Source organism: Monodon monoceros, unplaced genomic scaffold, assembly GCF_005190385.1.
Source record: "Monodon monoceros isolate NGI ecotype Baffin Bay Population unplaced genomic scaffold, NGI_Narwhal_1 Super_Scaffold_11, whole genome shotgun sequence".
Lineage (NCBI taxonomy): Eukaryota > Metazoa > Chordata > Mammalia > Artiodactyla > Monodontidae > Monodon > Monodon monoceros.
This window is the reverse complement of record NW_021703767.1, coordinates 7,631,044-7,648,923: the sequence shown is the minus strand read 5'-3', so window position 1 is coordinate 7,648,923 and position 17,880 is coordinate 7,631,044. Positions and strand designations below refer to the sequence as shown.

Genomic DNA, 17,880 nt, shown 5'->3' with positions numbered 1-17,880 from the left:
CAGAGGGAGGAACACTCCCAAATTCCTTCTACGAGGCCACCATCACCTTGATACCAAAACCAGACAAGGATGTCACAAAGAAAGAAAACTACAGGCCAATATCACTGATGAACATAGATGCAAAAATCCTCAACAAAATACTAGCAAACAGAATCCAACAGCACATTAAAAGGATCATACACCATGATCAAGTGGGGTTTATTCCAGGAATGCAAGGATTCTTCAATATATGCAAATCTATCAATGTGATAAACCATATTAACAAATTGAAGGAGAAAAACCATATGATCATCTCAATAGATGCAGAGAAAGCTTTCGACAAAATTCAACACCCATTTATGATAAAAACCCTGCAGAAAGTAGGCATAGAGGGAACTTTCCTCAACATAATAAAGGCATATATGACAAGCCCACAGCAAACATCATCCTCAATGGTGAAAAACTGAAAGCATTTCCACTAAGATCAGGAACAAGACAAGGTTGCCCACTCTCACCACTCTTATTCAACATAGTTTTGGAAGTTTTAGCCACAGCAATCAGAGAAGAGAAGGAAATAAAAGGAATCCAAATCGGAAAAGAAGTAAAGCTGTCACTGTTTGCAGATGACATGATACTATACATAGAGAATCCTAAAGATACTACCAGAAAACTACTAGAGCTAATCAATGAATTTGGTAAAGTAGCAGGATACAAAGTTAATGCACAGAAATCTCTGGCATTCCTATATACTAATGATGAAAAATCTGAAAGTGAAATCAAGAAAACACTCCCATTTACCATTGCAACAAAAAGAATATATCTAGGAATAAACCTACCTAAGGAGACGAAAGACCTGTATGCAGAAAATTATAAGACACTGATGAAAGAAATTAAAGATGATACAAATAGATGGAGAGATATACCATGTTCTTGGATGGGAAGAATCAACATTGTGAAAATGACTCTACTACCCAAAGCAATCTACAGATTCAATGCAATCCCTATCAAACTACCACTGGCATTTTTCACAGAACTAGAACAAAAAATTTCGCAATTTGTATGGAAACACAAAAGACCCCGAATAGCCAAAGCAATCTTGAGAACAAGAAAAGGAGCTGGAGGAATCAGGCTCCCTGACTTCAGACTATACTACAAAGCTACAGTAACAAGACAGTATGGTACTGGCACAAAAACAGAAAGATAGATCAATGGAACAGGATAGAAAGCCCAGAGATAAACCCACGCACATATGGACACCTTATCTTTGATAAAGGTGGCAGGAATGTACAGTGGAGAAAGGACAGCCTCTTCAATAAATGGTGCTGGGAGAACTGGACAGGTACATGTAAAAGTATGAGATTAGATCACTCCCTAACACCATACACAAAAATAAGCTCAAAATGGATTAAAGACCTAAATGTAAGGCCAGAAACTATCAAACTCTTAGAGGAAAACATAGGCAGAACACTCTATGACATAAATCACAGCAAGATCCTTTCTGACCCACCTCCTAGAGTAATGGAAATAAAAACAAAAATAAACAAATGGGACCTAATGAAACTTCAAAGCTTTTGCACAGCAAAGGAAACCATAATCAAGACCAAAAGACAACCCTCAGAATGGGAGAAAATATTTGCAAATGAAGCAAATGACAAAGGATTAATCTCCAAAATTTACAAGCAGCTCATGCAGCTCAATAACAAAAAAACAAACAACCCAATCCAAAAATGGGCAGAAGACCTAAATAGACATTTCTCCAAAGAAGATATACAGAATGCCAACAAACACATGAAAGAATGCTCAACATCATTAATCATTAGAGAAATGCAAATCAAAACTACAATGAGATATCATCTCACACCAGTCAGAATGGCCATCATCAAAAAATCTAGAAACAATAAATGCTGGAGAGGGCGTGGAGAAAAGGGAACACTCTTGCACTGCTGGTGGGAATGTGAATTGGTTCAGCCACTATGGAGAACAGTATGGAGGTTCCTTAAAAAACTACAAATAGAATTACCATATGACCCAGCAATCCCACTACTGGGCATATACCCTGAGAAAACCAAAACTCAAAAAGAGTCATGTACCAGAATGTTCATTGCAGCTCTATTTACAATAGCCCGGAGATGGAAACAACCTAAGCGCCCATCATCGGATGAATGGATAAAGAAAATGTGGCACATATATACAATGGAATATTACTCAGCCTTAAAAAGAAATGAAATTGAGCTATTTGTAATGAGATGGATAGACTTAGAGTCTGTCATACAGAGTGAAGTAAGTCAGAAAGAAAAAGACAAATACCGTATGCTAACACATATATATGGAATTTAAGGGGAAAAAAATGTCATGAAGAACCTAGGGGTAAGACAGGAATAAAGACGCAGACCTACTGGAGAATGGACTTGAGGATATGGGGAGGGGGAGGGGTGAGCTTTGACAGGGCGAGAGAGAGTCATGGACATATACACACTAACAAACGTAGTAAGGTAGATAGCTAGGGGGAAGCAGCCGCAAGGCAGAGGGATATTAGCTCGGTGCTTTGTGACAGCCTGGAGGGGTGGGATAGGGAGAGTGGGAGGGAGGGAGACGCAAGAGGGAAGACATATGGGAACATATGTATATGTATAACTGATTCACTTTGTTATAAAGCAGAAACTAACACACCACTGTAAAGCAATTATACCCCAATAAAGATGTTTAAAAAAAAAAAAATAGTAATGTGTAATAGAAAAGAATCTGTATAACTGATTCACTTTGCTATACACCAGAAACATTGTATATTAACCATACGTCAATAAAAAATAAATTAATAAATACATATTTTAACTTAACAAAAGAACAAATGTTGCTGGGAGAGAGTTGTATAACTTTAAGTAGGGGGAGTAATTTTCAGCCAAAGAAAAACAGAGCAAGCACAAAAGGAAGTGTCAGTGCGAACCCTCCCGAAACAAAGACACTCACATTCTTTAATTTTTTTCCCTTTAAACCATGATGTTAATAATAGCACTGTTTACTGATGAATCTCTGCTTTTGAACAGAAGTTCAATTTTAGCTCTCTCTCAAAGGTCAGGAACCCTCTGCCCCCCATTATCTTCTCCTTCTGGGGGATTGCAAATGCAAAGAGCAAATGTAAGTGATTTCCTCTCTCCTGGGTTCTGGCCGCTCCCCCTTCTGCCTGGAGGTGCCATGCTTGCTGCTGTCACTGGTACTTATTATGTGGCACACATCTGAAGTGGGATTCTGGCTGGGAGTACAAGAGCAGAGCTCCTGTACCCGCTGGTGCACCTCCCCATTAAAAATGTTCTCTGTATATACATTATTCCATTTTGTATAGTAACTTGTTTTTATGTCCAGTCCCATCGCCTAGAACAGGAGAGAGCTAAAAGCAGTTTTGGCATTTTTAAATGGTTGGAAAATACCCCAAAGGCGAATAATATTTTATGACACGTGAAAATTATGTGTCCATAAATAAAATTTTATTAGGACACAGCCACGGTCCTTTGGAAACATACTGCCTGTGGCTGCTTGAACTCCAAGGCAGCAGAGTTGAATAGTTGTAATAGAGACATCACAGAGTCTGAAGTATTTACTACCTGGCCCTTTACAGAAAACATTTTGCCATCCTCCTGCTCTAAAATGTGAGTTCCCTCAGGGCAGGACTGTGTTTGTCTAACTTTGCCCAATGCCAGGTACATGGGAGGTTCTGGAAAATCCCTGCCTGCGGACTGAGTACGCCTCAGCCTCAGACACTTTGCCTGTAGAGTTCTTACCTTCAGAGAGCCCACTTAGGATGCTTCAGGTGTGGGCTGGTGTGTCCTGGTCTAGCACCTACCCTCATCCTTCATCACTGCAGAAGGTGAGGGGTATATAGTGAGAGACCCTTTATTTATTTATGGATTAGAAACTTGGGTAAAGGAATCTCCCTTTCCCATGATTGGCTTTTCTGAGCTATCTGCTTGGTCCTTTGGCAGAGTGGAGGAGATTTGTGAGCAGAGCCAGACAACATCAGAGGGAAATATCCGTGCGTGGGATGAGGGGGAATGAAAGTAATGGGGGACTCTTGTTATGGGAGCCCCATCTCCTGTCCCCACTGAGCCTCCAGTGCACTAGACCTACTTTAGAAAGGGGACCAGAGATATGTCTACTTGGAAGAGCCCCTTGTGTAATTTAAGACCAAATTCTGGGACAAGTTTGCCTTTTGGATCTCTGCTTTAAACTACCTGTATTTACATTGGATAGACTTTATAAGATGCCTGGTGAATATTGGATGGGGAAAGGATCTTGTAAAATAAACAGGCTCTTTAAATAAAAAGTCTTTAATTTTTATTTATTTATTTTTATTTATTATTTATTTATTATTTTTTTGCGGTACGCGGGCCTCTCACTGCTGTGGCCTCTCCCGTTGCAGAGCATAGGCTCCGGACGCGCAGGCTCAGCGGCCACGGCTCACGGGCCCAGCCGCTCCACGGCATGTGGGACCTTCCCGGACCGGGGCACGAACCTGTGTCCCCTGCGTCGGCAGGCGGACTCTCAACCACTGCGCCACCAGGGAAGCCCTAATTTTTAAATTAAATGATATAACAGCCTCATTGGGAAGGCAGATGTAGTCCTTGGCTCTCAGTAGAGTTGAGATAAGATGGTGCCAGGTGAAAAGGAAATGCTGCCAGGCGTCTAAGACACATTTAGAAAGGCCAGACCTTGCTTTTTACAAAACCATCAATGTATTCATTCTTTTTATTGAGCACCTACCACGTGGTAAATTGTGCTAGTTGTTGGGGTAGAAAAAAAGGGCATAATCTTTATCCTCAAAATATAGCCTGCTGGGGACACCCAGCCATGTGATCAGTCATCCACAATGCAGCCAGATATCATGGAGGTTTGTAGAAGTGCAGGGGAAGCAGAGAGGGAGGATGCCAGAGTTTGCCAAGCAGTCAGGAAGGTTTCACAGGAGGCAGCATTTGAAGGGAGATTTGGTGGGTGAGTAGGGGTTATTGGGAAGATAAATGGAGGAGGATATTCTGGGCAGAGATAATGTCAGCGCATGTGCAGGCCAGAGGCAAAATAACCCATGGTGCGTTCAGGAATTTCAGTAGCACAAGCAGGTAGTGGGGAAAGTGACAGGGCTCCTGGACAGGTGGCAAGACTGTGACATGCAAACGAGATTGGACTTGATTCTTTACCCAGAAACTACTGAGAATGTTTGAGCTGGGGAGTGAGGAGATGGGATCTGTAAGTTACAAAGTTTACTCTACTAATTGCAAGGAGGGTAATTGTAGAAATGAGAGTCTATAATTAGGGAAGTCAGTATGGAAGCAGTGTAATAGCCCAGAGGGAGGGAGTGGTGTTGTGAACCAGTGCAGTGGCCAAGATACTGGAGAGGAGAGGACGTTTGGATACTAGAGACGGGTACGAGATGGAATGGATAAGTTTAGCTCGGGCCACCACATACGGTTGTGCAGGTTGTACACTGCACAACTCACTAAATCTATGTGGTACAGATATATTTATGACACAAATTTCCCAGCAGATGGCAGTAGAGTTGAGGAGGGATGGCTTTTCCTCATTTGCACAAAGGAGCCCAGTGGGCTTGGGGAAATGGTTGGGAGAGAGAAGACTGCAGTGCCCAAGGGAGGGGAGAGCATAAATGACAACCACGTTTCTGACCTGGGCAACCAAAGACTATTGGTTAACACACAAGTCCACAGGATACCATCAGCTGGTGACACGTTCTGCACCGAGTGACAGAGGCACAGTGATGGGAGCCGGTTTCTATCTGGTGGGCAGAGAAGACCTCCCTGTACAAGAGCTCTGTGCTCAGAACGGAGAGCCCACGTGGCTGCAGCGTGGTGAGTTGGGTGGGAAAGTGGCTGGAGGTGAAAGCAGACAAGCGTGCTGGAGCCAGACCAGAAGGGCCTTGTAGGCCATGGCAGGGAATCTGGATTTTCCAAGTGCAGCCAGAATCCATGGGAGGGTTTTAAGCACGGGAATGACTTGCTCTGGTTTACATTTTTCTTAACATCACTCTGGCTGCTGTGTGCAAAACGGATTTGTGTAGGGTGGTCACAGTTAAACAGGGAGACCCAGTTGAATGCCGTGGGCTCCACATTATGACAATCTGTGGCAGTAGCCACAGAGATAGACATATTTTGGAAGTCACGTCTATAGGACTTCTGGACGGTAAGGGCAAGAGATGAATCAAGGATGCTCCTGGTCTCTGATGTAAGTCATTACGTGTTGGCTGATGATACTTATGAACATGGGGAAGATGGAGAGGGAAGCAGATTCTAGGGGATGCTAGGATATCTAGTTTCTGCTTTGGTCACATTAGTTGTACAAGCATCTAAATAGGGATGCCAAGTAGGCAGCTGAATCTTTGAATTCAGAGCTCGGGGGAGAGGTTAGGACCAGAGATAGAAATTTGATGTCACATGCGAAAAATATGGTAATTAAAGCCAAGGTCCTGGCTGAAATAACAGAAAAGGATAATTAATGGAGGCTAGGACTCTGGATGGAATGGGCCCTGAGATTTTGGGGAAAAGGAGAAATAGCTTGAAGATGAGGATGGAAAGGAGCTTTCACTGAAGAAGGAGGGAAAGCAGAAGTAGTGGTGAACGCCGGGGAAGAAAGGCTGGAGAAGGAGGAAGTGGTCAGCATGTTGATGCAAAGAGGCCAAGTAAGACGGGAATAGAGGGGTGGCCTCTGGAGCTAGCAGGATGGATGTTGTTGGTGTGTGTCAGTGGTGTGCTAGGAATGGTAGCTCATTTGGAAAGGGAAGTAAAACAGTGGTGATGGAGATGCAGACAATTCTTCCTAGAAGTAATGTGGGAAAGAGCGTTGAGAAATGGGACAGTACTGGAAAGGGACACGGTACCAGGAGAAGTCTAGCTTTGTTTTTGTTTGTTCTCAAAAATGATAGATATTAGGAAATATTTTTATGTTGCTGGAAATAAACTATTAAGAAAAAAATTGATGATGGAGGAAAGAAGGTGGTATAGTCTAAAAGTCTTTGAGAGGGCTGAAGGGATGTGGTCCAGGTTTGGCCCCAGGTTGGACAGGGCTCCGGACAGTGGTGAAAGGCCCAGGGGCGGAGGCGGGGGTGTGGTGGTGAGATAGGGACCGGCGGAAAGGCCAGTGTTCCAGTCTGATTGCTTCTATTTTCTCAACGAAGTGTGAAGCCAGGTTGTTATCTAAGAGGGAGTGATGTTGCAGGATTGAAGAGAGAGGAGGATGTGGGGCTCATGATTTTGGTGGATGGGAAAATAAAGAGACTAAGCATTTAAATGTAAATGCATATGCCTCGGGTCCATCTGTGGATTTTGTTTCATCATAAGAAGACACCCCAGCCTTCCCTGGTGGCTCAGTGGTTAAGGATCCGCCTGCTAATGCAGGGGACACGGGTTCGGGCCCTGGTCCGGGAAGATCCCACATGCTGCGGAGCAGATAAGCCTGCGAGCCACAACTACTGAACCTGCGCTCTAGAGCCCGTAAGCCACAACTACTGAAGCCCACGCGCCTAGAACCTGTGCTCCTCAACAAGAGAAGCCACCACAATAAGAAGCCCGCGCACCGCTATGAAAAGTAGCCCCTGCTCGCCACGACTAGAGAAAGCCCGCACGCAGCAACGAAGACCCAACGTAGCCAGAAATAAATAAATAAATAAATTTAATTAAAAAATAAAAAAAAAGGAAGACACCCCAGGGCGGGGCCCGTGAGAAACACTGAAGGCCACGGCACATTTTTGCCTAACATCTTCCCCGTCTCCTGTCTACTAGGCCATCTCCTGCCCAGGTTACAGATGCTCCTCGTTCATGAGATGTCCCCTTCCACCTGGGTGAACATGTATTGGAGTGCACTCAAGGAAAGGAAGTGCCACTGTGTCATTCCACTCTTCAACGTGGCAATAGAGGACACTTTGCTTTGCTGACACGGGAGCTCCAAGTGCACCCAGCTAGTCTCTTTGATGTCAGGAGTGAGCATTTCTGGTCACAGGTGAGGCTTTTGCGAAGTCATCCACCAAACACAGGGGGTGACTCTGTGCCAGGTCCCCGCAGCAGCAGAGGCTTTGAGCTGGTACTGGAGACATCCCTGCCCTTCCTTGTTCTTGGCCTGGTTTGCTGATGGCCAGTGAAGCTGCCAGCCTCCTCCCAGGTAGCCGTGACCCATCTGTTTTTCGCTTCATGAATGTGGCTTCTTTCTTCCCCCAGCCTTGGGGGCTGACACAGGATCTGCAGGCGAGGCTGGACATGCTGAGGTCCCTCTGGGTGAACATAAAGGACTCATGCTGTAAAGACCCAGGGAGGTGTTCGGAAATCTTTCTTGCCCCATGTTGGACCTTGTGGGTTCTTAAGCGTTTCTGTAAGAATCGTAGACATTTTTGTTTTGCAGCGTCATTTTTGTTCTCCCTAGGTTGTACACCTTTTCCAACTTTGGGGAGAGAGACAACATATATAACCAAGTATCTAAAGCAAATACTTTATGACTAATCCTTTGTTACTACTTTAGCTCTCTGAGTTGTATTAAAGATACTTCATTGAGGGCCGATGTGAATGTAGCATTAGTTCCTTTCAGGCTCAACATTCAGTCTTGTCTCCTTGGAGCTCCCTGCTGTGTGCTCTTCTCTAATATCATTACCCACCAGCCTCTCCTTTAACCATCAGCTTTCACAGATTTCTATTAATATGCACCCTATAGAAACTATGCTTGAGAAAATGTAAAAGAAAATGTATTTACTTCGCAAATGTTTAATTAAAATCGTCTAAGGATGGCCTCAGTGACAAGAGAAAAATTATCATTATCCTCAAACCCCCAAAAGGGTCTTATTGGATGTTTTGCAGTGAAATGGAAACCCCAACAGGGTTTACTTGGGCTGGTCAAAGCCTAAATCGTTTTATTATTGTGATTTCTGGCAGGAAGCTCAGCGCCAAAATTGATTCTTCCCTTTCAGTGTTAAACTTTCTTTTTTTCTCCCCTAAGGGTTTTGGCACTGGCTGCTTGGTTGCGCTTTGGGTTATACTTGGCATGGCACCAGGCTGTTTTAGATGGGGTTGGCCCAGTGTCAAGTGGCATGGTTGCCTGATAACGTAGAACTGGGCAGAATCTGAGAGTATGAACAAGTAGGTGCCCTTTCAAGAGACTCAGTGCCAACTGTTATGAAAGAGCAGATTGCCCGTACCTGCCTCCTGCGGTCTGGTGAGGGGAGCCTGGTGGGGAAGCCAAGGCCAGTAATCGAAAGGGAATGTATCATTGAGCGATAATCGTCCACACACTAGTGACCTTTAATCGATAACCACTACTTTCAGGGTGCTGTTGTGTACTATACCTTCCCTGGAGAGGCACAAGGGAGACAGGCTGGGAAGGCGGGCAGCCCAGAGATGGAATCCTGCCTTACTACTTCACCAGTTGTGTGACCTCGGGCAGGTTACTCTCCCCAACTCCCTACTCCAGAATCAACCTCCTCATTTGTTAAATGGGGATGGTATCTACCTTTCAGAATTGCTTTGAGGATTGAAAATAATATATGGAAAGCATCTAATAAAGCAATTGGCATTCAGTAGGCACCTAATGAATGATGGATGAGAATAGTATGCTTTACAGAATCATAGATTCACTCTCTAAATTTATTGAGCACATACTATGGTCCCATGATGAATGACTTGCCTGTATTATCTCATGGAATCTCCTTATAAATATAAGTATCATTCCCATTTTTCAGAATGGAAAAAGGTTTGGTGAAGTTAAGGAAAGTGATGTGCCCAATCACATGGACAGTTGGGAGTGGAGGCAGAATTTGAATTCAGCCTGTCTGACCTCAGAGTCTTAAGCAGTGAACAGAGAGTTTAAAGGAGGGAGGAGAAGCTTTGCAAAGTAGCTAGACAAAAATTCATTTCATGGCAAGTCTGGGGCTATGAGCAGTATACAACAGCCAACCTGTCAAAATGTTTGCATGAAATTTTGTGTCAGGCCAAAGAGGTTAGTTAATACTGTGGTAACAAACAACCCAAATTTCAGTGGCTTAACCCAACCTAAGGTTATTTCTCAGTTATGCTACAAGTCCCAAGTGAGCCGGCAAGGGTCTTCTCTTCAAAGCCGGTCAAGGGTCCAGAATGATGGAAACTTCACTGTGACATGTGCTTCCATGAGAACTACAGAAGTAGGAAGGGAATTATCCTGTTTAGCTTGTAAGGTTTCCAGCGGCGTGATACACGTGACATATGCATATACTGTTGGGACAAATGTAAGTCACATGACCGTGTCCAACAGAAACAGGGAAATGTGATCCTGACATGTGTTTAGAAGGACGAAAGCTGGACATATTTCACAAACAACACTAATGACTACCGCACATTTTAAACCCTAACTTGCAAAAAGTTTTTAACTCGGTCTAGGGGTTTTCAAAACCACTTGGGTACCTGTGGTAGATTGTATTATTTTGTTCTGAATTATTTATTCCAAGTCCCTGTGAGAGAATTACATTTCCCCATTCCATGGACATCAGGCACTGCCATATGACTTGCTATGACTAATAAATGGCAAGCAGAAGCGAGGTGTTTTGTCATTTCTTTTTTCTCCCTGCCATGAGAATGGCATGTCCTAAGTAGGGCTGCTCCTTTTCGTCTGTATCTTGGAGTCAACAGGATGTGAACAGAGTTGAAACTGACATGTAATAGGAATGAGAAATAAACCTTTGTGCTTTAAGCCCTTGGAGGTATTTGTTACTGCAACATGCCTAGCCAAACCAGACTGTACAGTATCTTTTATCATTCTCAGTAAATAGAGAACAATGGAATTGGCCATATAGAAATTCACATTTACTGTCCACTTTGTTGAAGTATATCTATACTTTCACGCAGAAGTATCTCTAAGGGCTTATTATGTAAATAAATATTATTCAGTTGAATTAACAGCACAAAAATACATTCTCCAAATTGGGGCATCAGCTGACACCAGAGCATTCTTATAAAAACCTAGGAGGGGGATTGGGGACATAGAAATCTTGTTTTCAGATGCAGACTCTTGGTCCTGTCCTCCCTGAGCAGCTGCCTTAGAAGACTTGAGAATAATCTATATTCATGTCCCCTTTGGGCAGAAATTATAATGATGAAATGTTACTATCTATAGGAATGCAAAGTCTATTCTGAGCCCAGTGATCCTCATTAATTCAGAGCTCATCATTCGTGGTAGGTAACTGGGAAGAGGCCAGGCTGGCATTTACTCTCACGTTGTGAGTGTGCATTTCTTGCACTGGCTATTGCAGGTTGCCATTTGCCATTTTGACTGTTCAGAGTGCCTTCTGAGGAGAGTCAGTTGTCATTGTGTGGAGACGCTAGCTGCACAGTCCCTGGAAACAGTGGAGCCAGTCCCTGGGACTGACCCTCCCAAATGCCTGGCTTCCCTCCTCCCTACTGCATTTCCCCTGTGCAGTCTATGGGGGAAGGAATGATCTGATCTAACAGAATCCGTGAAGCTGAAAGGTCACCAACGATGTAGGTACCATTGTTGTTCCCATTTTAGAGAGGCAAAACTGAGGCCTTAGAGAAGTTAAGCAAGACAGTGAATACAGCAACTGTGGTTTGAACCCAGGATTGCCTGACAGTATAAATGACACAAAGAAGTACAGATAAGCTGAGCTATGGCCAAGAGAGATTACTTTTAAAAAAGAGGAGTACTAAATAATTAATAGAACAAACAAACTCACAAAGTGAGTTGGTGTAAGTGATTTGGTGTAAAACGCAGGAGCAAGGGCCTGCTTAACTAGGGAAGAAGCCCCTCTGGCTTCTGGCTGTTTAGCTATTTAGCAGAGGTGTGTGTGTATGTGTGTGTGTGTGTGTGTGTGTGTGTGTGTGTGTGTTTATGTATGTGTGTGTGTTTGCATGTGTGAATAAGTTATATGGTTTTCCCCAATGATCCTCTTCTGGTCATTAGAAATTGTCAGGTAGAACTGCTTCACTGGCATCATGCTGTCAGCACTCATATTACTGAATGCCCTGGGAAATAATAAAGCTCGATTTATTTAAGGATGCACTAATTAGAGGCTTCCCACTCTTTGATACTCATCTCTTAATCTGAATGGTGCAGTTTCTTCCCAACATGAGTACTGACTTCAGAGTTTGAGTCAGAGCTAACTTTTAGATGCTAGTCTATTTTTTACCTTGGGTTTGAACTTTAAATTGTATATATTGTGCGGCCATTCCTGACTTCTACTGAACATCTATTTTATGAGCTCCTCACAGCCCATTTGGAGAAGGAAGAACAATGGATTTTCTGCTATTGATGTTTTAATAATGAAAAGTTTGATAATTATCCAGTATTTTTGTCTTTTCAACCACAATAGTATATGGTGACCTCAATACACTGCTATCTAAGTTATGAGATCCTAAGTGCCTTCTAAATTATGAGAAATGTTGTTTAACAGAGGTATAACGTTTAACAGAGTTACAGTATCTTTCTTCTAGAGGGGCGGTGGAAAAGTATAAAATTCTATGTGTGCTCTACTGCATCCAGCCTCAGATTGTTAGGACCAGAACAGTGTCCCCAAACTGCTTAGAATCACAAAAAGTTTATCAGTTTTCATCCAGTCACTGACACTACTTCGGTGTATTATATTGAGGTAGGCATTTGGGAGGAAGCCCTGAATAAATCACCTGAACCTAATGCTCGAAGAAGAAAGGATGGTTGGATTTCTTGATGTTGATGAGTGGTAGATTTCCATCCAGGAAAAATAAATTCACATGTCTTCGAATTTTTTTAATTGTGCCTTATAGAGATTTACCACGAGATTTTCACCCAAGATCTTAGCATTCCAGATCTTATCAATTAACTCTTTTCCTAGGCTAGGTAGTTGGGGTTACAACTCTTAAAAGAAAAACGGTAAATCTGGAGATAATGACTTGCCAGTGGAGAGACTAGCAGCTACTTATCTAAAGGGGAAAATAAGATTTGAAAAATACAATGGCTATGAAATATCATTAGTAGAAACAGCTTAAAAGTACTGTGATGCTAACCCTCAACCATCTTAGCTGAGAAGTGCCACCTTTTCAAACTCTGTGATCTCATATTCTCCTCTGTTATAGTGAAGTGGCATTTTGACTATGGCAAAGGAAAGTGGTTCTTGGAAATCAGATTTGACAGAACATTATATTCTTCCAGGAGTATTTTTGTAGACGGTGCTTATTGAATTTTGATTTCAGAACAGTTTTGTGGCAGATCTCATTTTAATATATGCTTGTTAAAAATTCATGTGAATGTAATAAAGAATTTTAAAATGAACTGATAACATTGGAGACCGAAAGAGAAGCCTTAAAGAAAAAGAGTTAATGATGGGAGAAAAGAGAGCCTGTCTGCACGTTAAATACCAGTCATCTTTTCGGGTGCCTGCTCTGCAGAATCTTCACGAAACAACAGCATTCACGATGCAAAGAGCACTGAACTTGGAGGCTGGACATCATCAGTGGTTTAGGGTTTCAAGGTCTTGCTCTGCCCGTAACTACCGCACCTTAGCCAGCTCGCTAGTTTTGCTGGGCATCCATGTCCTCACCTGTAAAGTAATTAAGAGTAGGGCGAAGACTCTTGCAACTCAAAAATCCTGTGATGTGATTTATGTGACTAAGCTCTCCTCATGTGAATAAAGAACTGAGCTTTCCTGTGGGGAAGGATGGCTTGCCCTCACCTACTTCCGGTTTGCTTGCCTACTTCTGGCACACACTCCCCCTCCTCCATGGTAACCCGTAGATACTGACGTCTGGACAGTCAGCCCTGCTCCCTCATCTACAAAATGTTATCTAGTATATCTTCACTAAGTTGGCTTCCTCCCACCCTCCACTTTCCCCAGCTTTCTTCGTAGTATATAAATATTTCAGAAACTCTCTTCTTTGAGAAAAACTTGAAAGATAAAAACCCCACAGGGATGGAAGGGGAGCTCATAGACTAAGGCTTGGAAGAGATCTCAGCCGATAACAGTGTGTTAACCTGATTTGGATTCAAACAGCAGATTTAAACAAAACTTAAAAAGACATTTATGAGACAAATGGAAGTCAGAGCATTTAGTAGATATTGGATCTTAAGAAATGATCATTAATTGTTTTAGGTGTCATAACAGTGTTATAGTTATGTTTTTTAAATTAATTAATTTAATTTTATTTATTTTTGGCAGCATTGGGTCTTCGTTGCTGCACACGGGCTTTCTCTAGTTGCAGGAGGTGGGGCTACTCTTTGTTGCGGTGCGCAGCCTTCTCATCGCGGTGGCTTCTCTTGTTGTGGAGCACGGGCTCTAGGTGCATGGGCTCCAGCAGTTGTGGCACATGGGCTCAGTAGTTGTGGCTCATGGGCTAGAGCACAGGCTCAGTTGTTGTGGCGCACGGGCTTAGTTGCACCGCAGCATGTGGGATCTTCCGGGACCAGGGCTCTAACCCGTGTCCCTTGCATTGGCAGGCGGATTCTTAACCACTGTGCCACCGGGAAGCCCTACAGTTATGTTTTTAAAAGAGTCCTTATCTTTTAGAGACATATTGATATATTTGCAGATAAAATATGATGCTGGAGGGGCAGTTAGTGAGTGGGTGACACAGATGAAACAAGTTTTGCCATGAATTGACAATTATAGAAATTGAATGATGGGTACATGGGAGTTGATTATAGGATTTGGTCTACTTTTATATAAGTTTTATAGTTTCCATAATAAAAAATGCAAAAAAAAAGCTTAAAACAGATAATCAGCAAGGACCTACTGTATAGCACAGGAAACTCTACTCAATATTCTATAATAAACTATATGGAAAAAGAATCTGAAAAAGAAGTGGTATATGTATATGTATAACTGAATCACTTTGCCATACACCTGAAACTGACACAACACTGTGAATTGACTATACTCCGATATAAAATAAAAATTAAAAAAAAAGCTTAATGGGATTCATTCTAAGGAGACATATTTGCTGAGGTGTTGGAAAGGGCTGCCTGTCATAGTTGCATAATCATTGGGGGTAAATATGGAAGTTCATCAATCAGAAAGCCTATAGTGAGGAGCTGGCTGGCACCGGGCCCAGCTCTGTGTGGCTGTCATCTAGCCTCTATGCCAATTTGCCCTCTATAAATAACAGTCTGTATGAATGCTTTACTATTTAAGGCACACTTGCCACAGCTGCTCGGCATGTTTGTTTACGTAGCTATGAACCCTTCTGTAAACATCACTATCTCCAAATTGCCCCTGTGTCAGGAACATAAAGGGCCCCCTTTAAAAATATATTTATGGGATGAGACACGGCCAGTTCCCAGATGTCTGGGTGGCTGGTGTCAGAATTTTCCAGGGTTTGATTCATTTTCAAAAATAGAACCACATGACTGGAAGGTTCTTGAGAGGTGACACATCCCCCTGACTTGAGGCAGGACCAGACCGAAACCATCCACCAAGAACGTGGGTCTGTCTTTTGTGGGTGTGAGTCTGTCTTTTATGAGGCCAGAGAACTCACTGAATGAAGGACTGGGGTCAGGACCTGCAGAACATCAAAGGTGGGCAAGACTCACCTCCCGCCTTCAAAGAGCTTACTCCCATTTTCTAAAGACGAGCCTGACCCTGAGTGATGTGACAAAGCAGGCTTGGGACAGCAAAACTGGGGTGGGCATATTATGTGTCAACCAGCTGGCCTGTGATGGGCCTGGGCACCCAGTGGACTAAAGGACCTGCCGGGTCAGCCTACTGCGTGGTAGCTCGGATCCCCAGAAAATACCACGTCGGGGTCGCTGTGTGCCCACAACGTGCAAGACAGAAAGAGGGAGGGCATCGCATGGAGGTTGCAGTGGTGGCGATGGTGAGGCTCGTCCTTGAAAGAGGCATCCTAACTGAGGTCACTGAGAGTAGTTTCAGGTCAACTAAGACATATTTGAAAGAAAGCATGAGTCAAGCAGAGGCCCCTTTGTGTCAGCTTGCGGTTTTCATGGCTCCTGATTTCCCATCTAGCCTTCCAATGAATAATTAGATCCTTGTGAATCTGTTTTCCTCAGGGTGCATTTGGTCCACATCTACTTTTTTCCTGTGGCTTTGATTCATTGAAACATTCCCCCCACCCCAAGGGCCTACTTAATACCCATAAATCCCAACTGTGCTTTTCATTCACAAAGAAAAAAAGTGTGCCTCGTTAAATTAAGAGATGAGATGTGCTGGAAAGACTGAACTGTACGAATCCTATCAGGAAAGGATCAAGACGTGTCCAGCTTCCAGACAAACCCAGAACTTTCTAGAACACTCTTTCCTCCACTTTCCAAAAATTAGAAAATTATTATTATTACTTTTAGAAAGTTAATAGTGGTTGCCTTTGATTCTTTTTTGCTGGCAAGTACCCAGTTTTCTCTATGAAAGCAGTAGAAAGGCCACCGAATGCTCAGAGGTATCCCTATTAACAACCAACAAAAGGATGTTCCCCTATTTGGAAAGGCTCAGTCATTACAAGCTATCTTCAGAAAGACAGGGTCTGCCCCAGGGAGAATTCCGACTCAGAGACATCACAAAGGTAAGTTGCTTATTCCGGACTGATTTTTAGAGCTTGGGTTTTGATTTGAGGGAACACAGCTCCTGCAATTCGAAGCTCAGATTAACACCAGTAAACAGAGGGTACGTCTCCACTGGCTTTTGCTTCTTGAGCTCAGAGACCGAAGCAGAACAAGGCTTGTCCGCTCCCCTCCCTTCTGTCCTATCCGGAGAGTTTATAGCGAGAAATCTAATATTAAAAGCGCATCATAAGTGGTCAGTTTATGCTGCCAGAGACTGTATCTCAGTGGCCACCACTAGGGGGACCCAGAGTCCAGGTGCTTGGCCGAGGTGGGAGTAGTTTCTGGTCTGTGGGAAAATGACGGAGCTCTATTATTGAGTTGGTTTCTCCCCGCCCTCCTCCCCCCTCCTTCCTCCTCCCTCCCCTCACACAACTATTGGCTCACGAGGGCACCCCAAAGTCAGGCTCGGGGTACAGATAGCCCAGTGCACATGTGCAGCACTTATTTATAATTTCACAATGATTGTTTTTGATGTTCCTTTTGCCTTATGCAAAGGATCACACTTCATGCAAAGTCTTTTACTCACATTTTCATTGTTTGTTGCATTTTTAAAAACTATTGCAAAAGTTTTTACCACTATAAGAGAAATTTGTTAGAGGTAATGACTTTGCCTGTTGGGTCCAGGGAGGCTGAGACATGGGAGCAATGACTTTCATTTGACGGATGACTGGGGTCAGGTTATGGGTGGATGAAGAGTCTGGGGTCTGGCTGGTGGCCGTGCATTTTCAGATTGTGTAAACCTACCTTGAGCCTCAAGTTGAAGACCTCAAAGCACAGAAGGGCAGATTGTATAACTAAAGAGGATCCCAAGACTAATGACTCAGAAGAATAGTAAAGCAAAGCTTGAATTAGTGTTCTAGTTTATACTTTTCCTACAGGCACTATTGTTAGCTTAAGGCAGAGTTTATGGCTCTATTTCATAGAAAGTTACAGATAAATACAGGCAGAACCTCCTTTGCTCCTGGGATGTGTAACACGTATGGAAAGATATGAGTGAAGACTTCAATAAAAACAGACCATTTCTCTATTTTTAGAACAGATCATCTTTGTTAAAATACACCAGTAGTTAGCTGTTCAGAGCAGATGGGTCAATAGGATTATGATGAGCGGATATCAATATTTTTTCTTTCCTGTTAGAGTTATTTACTGGGTCTGCATTATTATATCTACAGGGGATTTGGCAGGTAGAGTAGAGAGAAAAGATACCAAGTGCTCAGTTGATATAAAAGAAAAAGCAAGGCTATGGGTCTTGCAAATGGCTCCCAAAGAAGGGGCAAAATTGTATTTTTATTAAAGCAATTTGTCAGGCTTCCTTTGAAAGGCTTAACTTCTTCCTCCTGGCTTGACAATAAA

General features: G+C 43.1%; 1 protein-coding gene across 1 annotated transcript in view; it reads right to left on the bottom strand.

Moving 5' to 3' along the window:
• Positions 1 to 17,880, bottom strand: part of KCNJ6 (potassium voltage-gated channel subfamily J member 6) — a 289,740-nt gene that overhangs the window by 78,197 nt on the left and 193,663 nt on the right. The gene's annotated exons all lie outside the window — the stretch shown is intronic.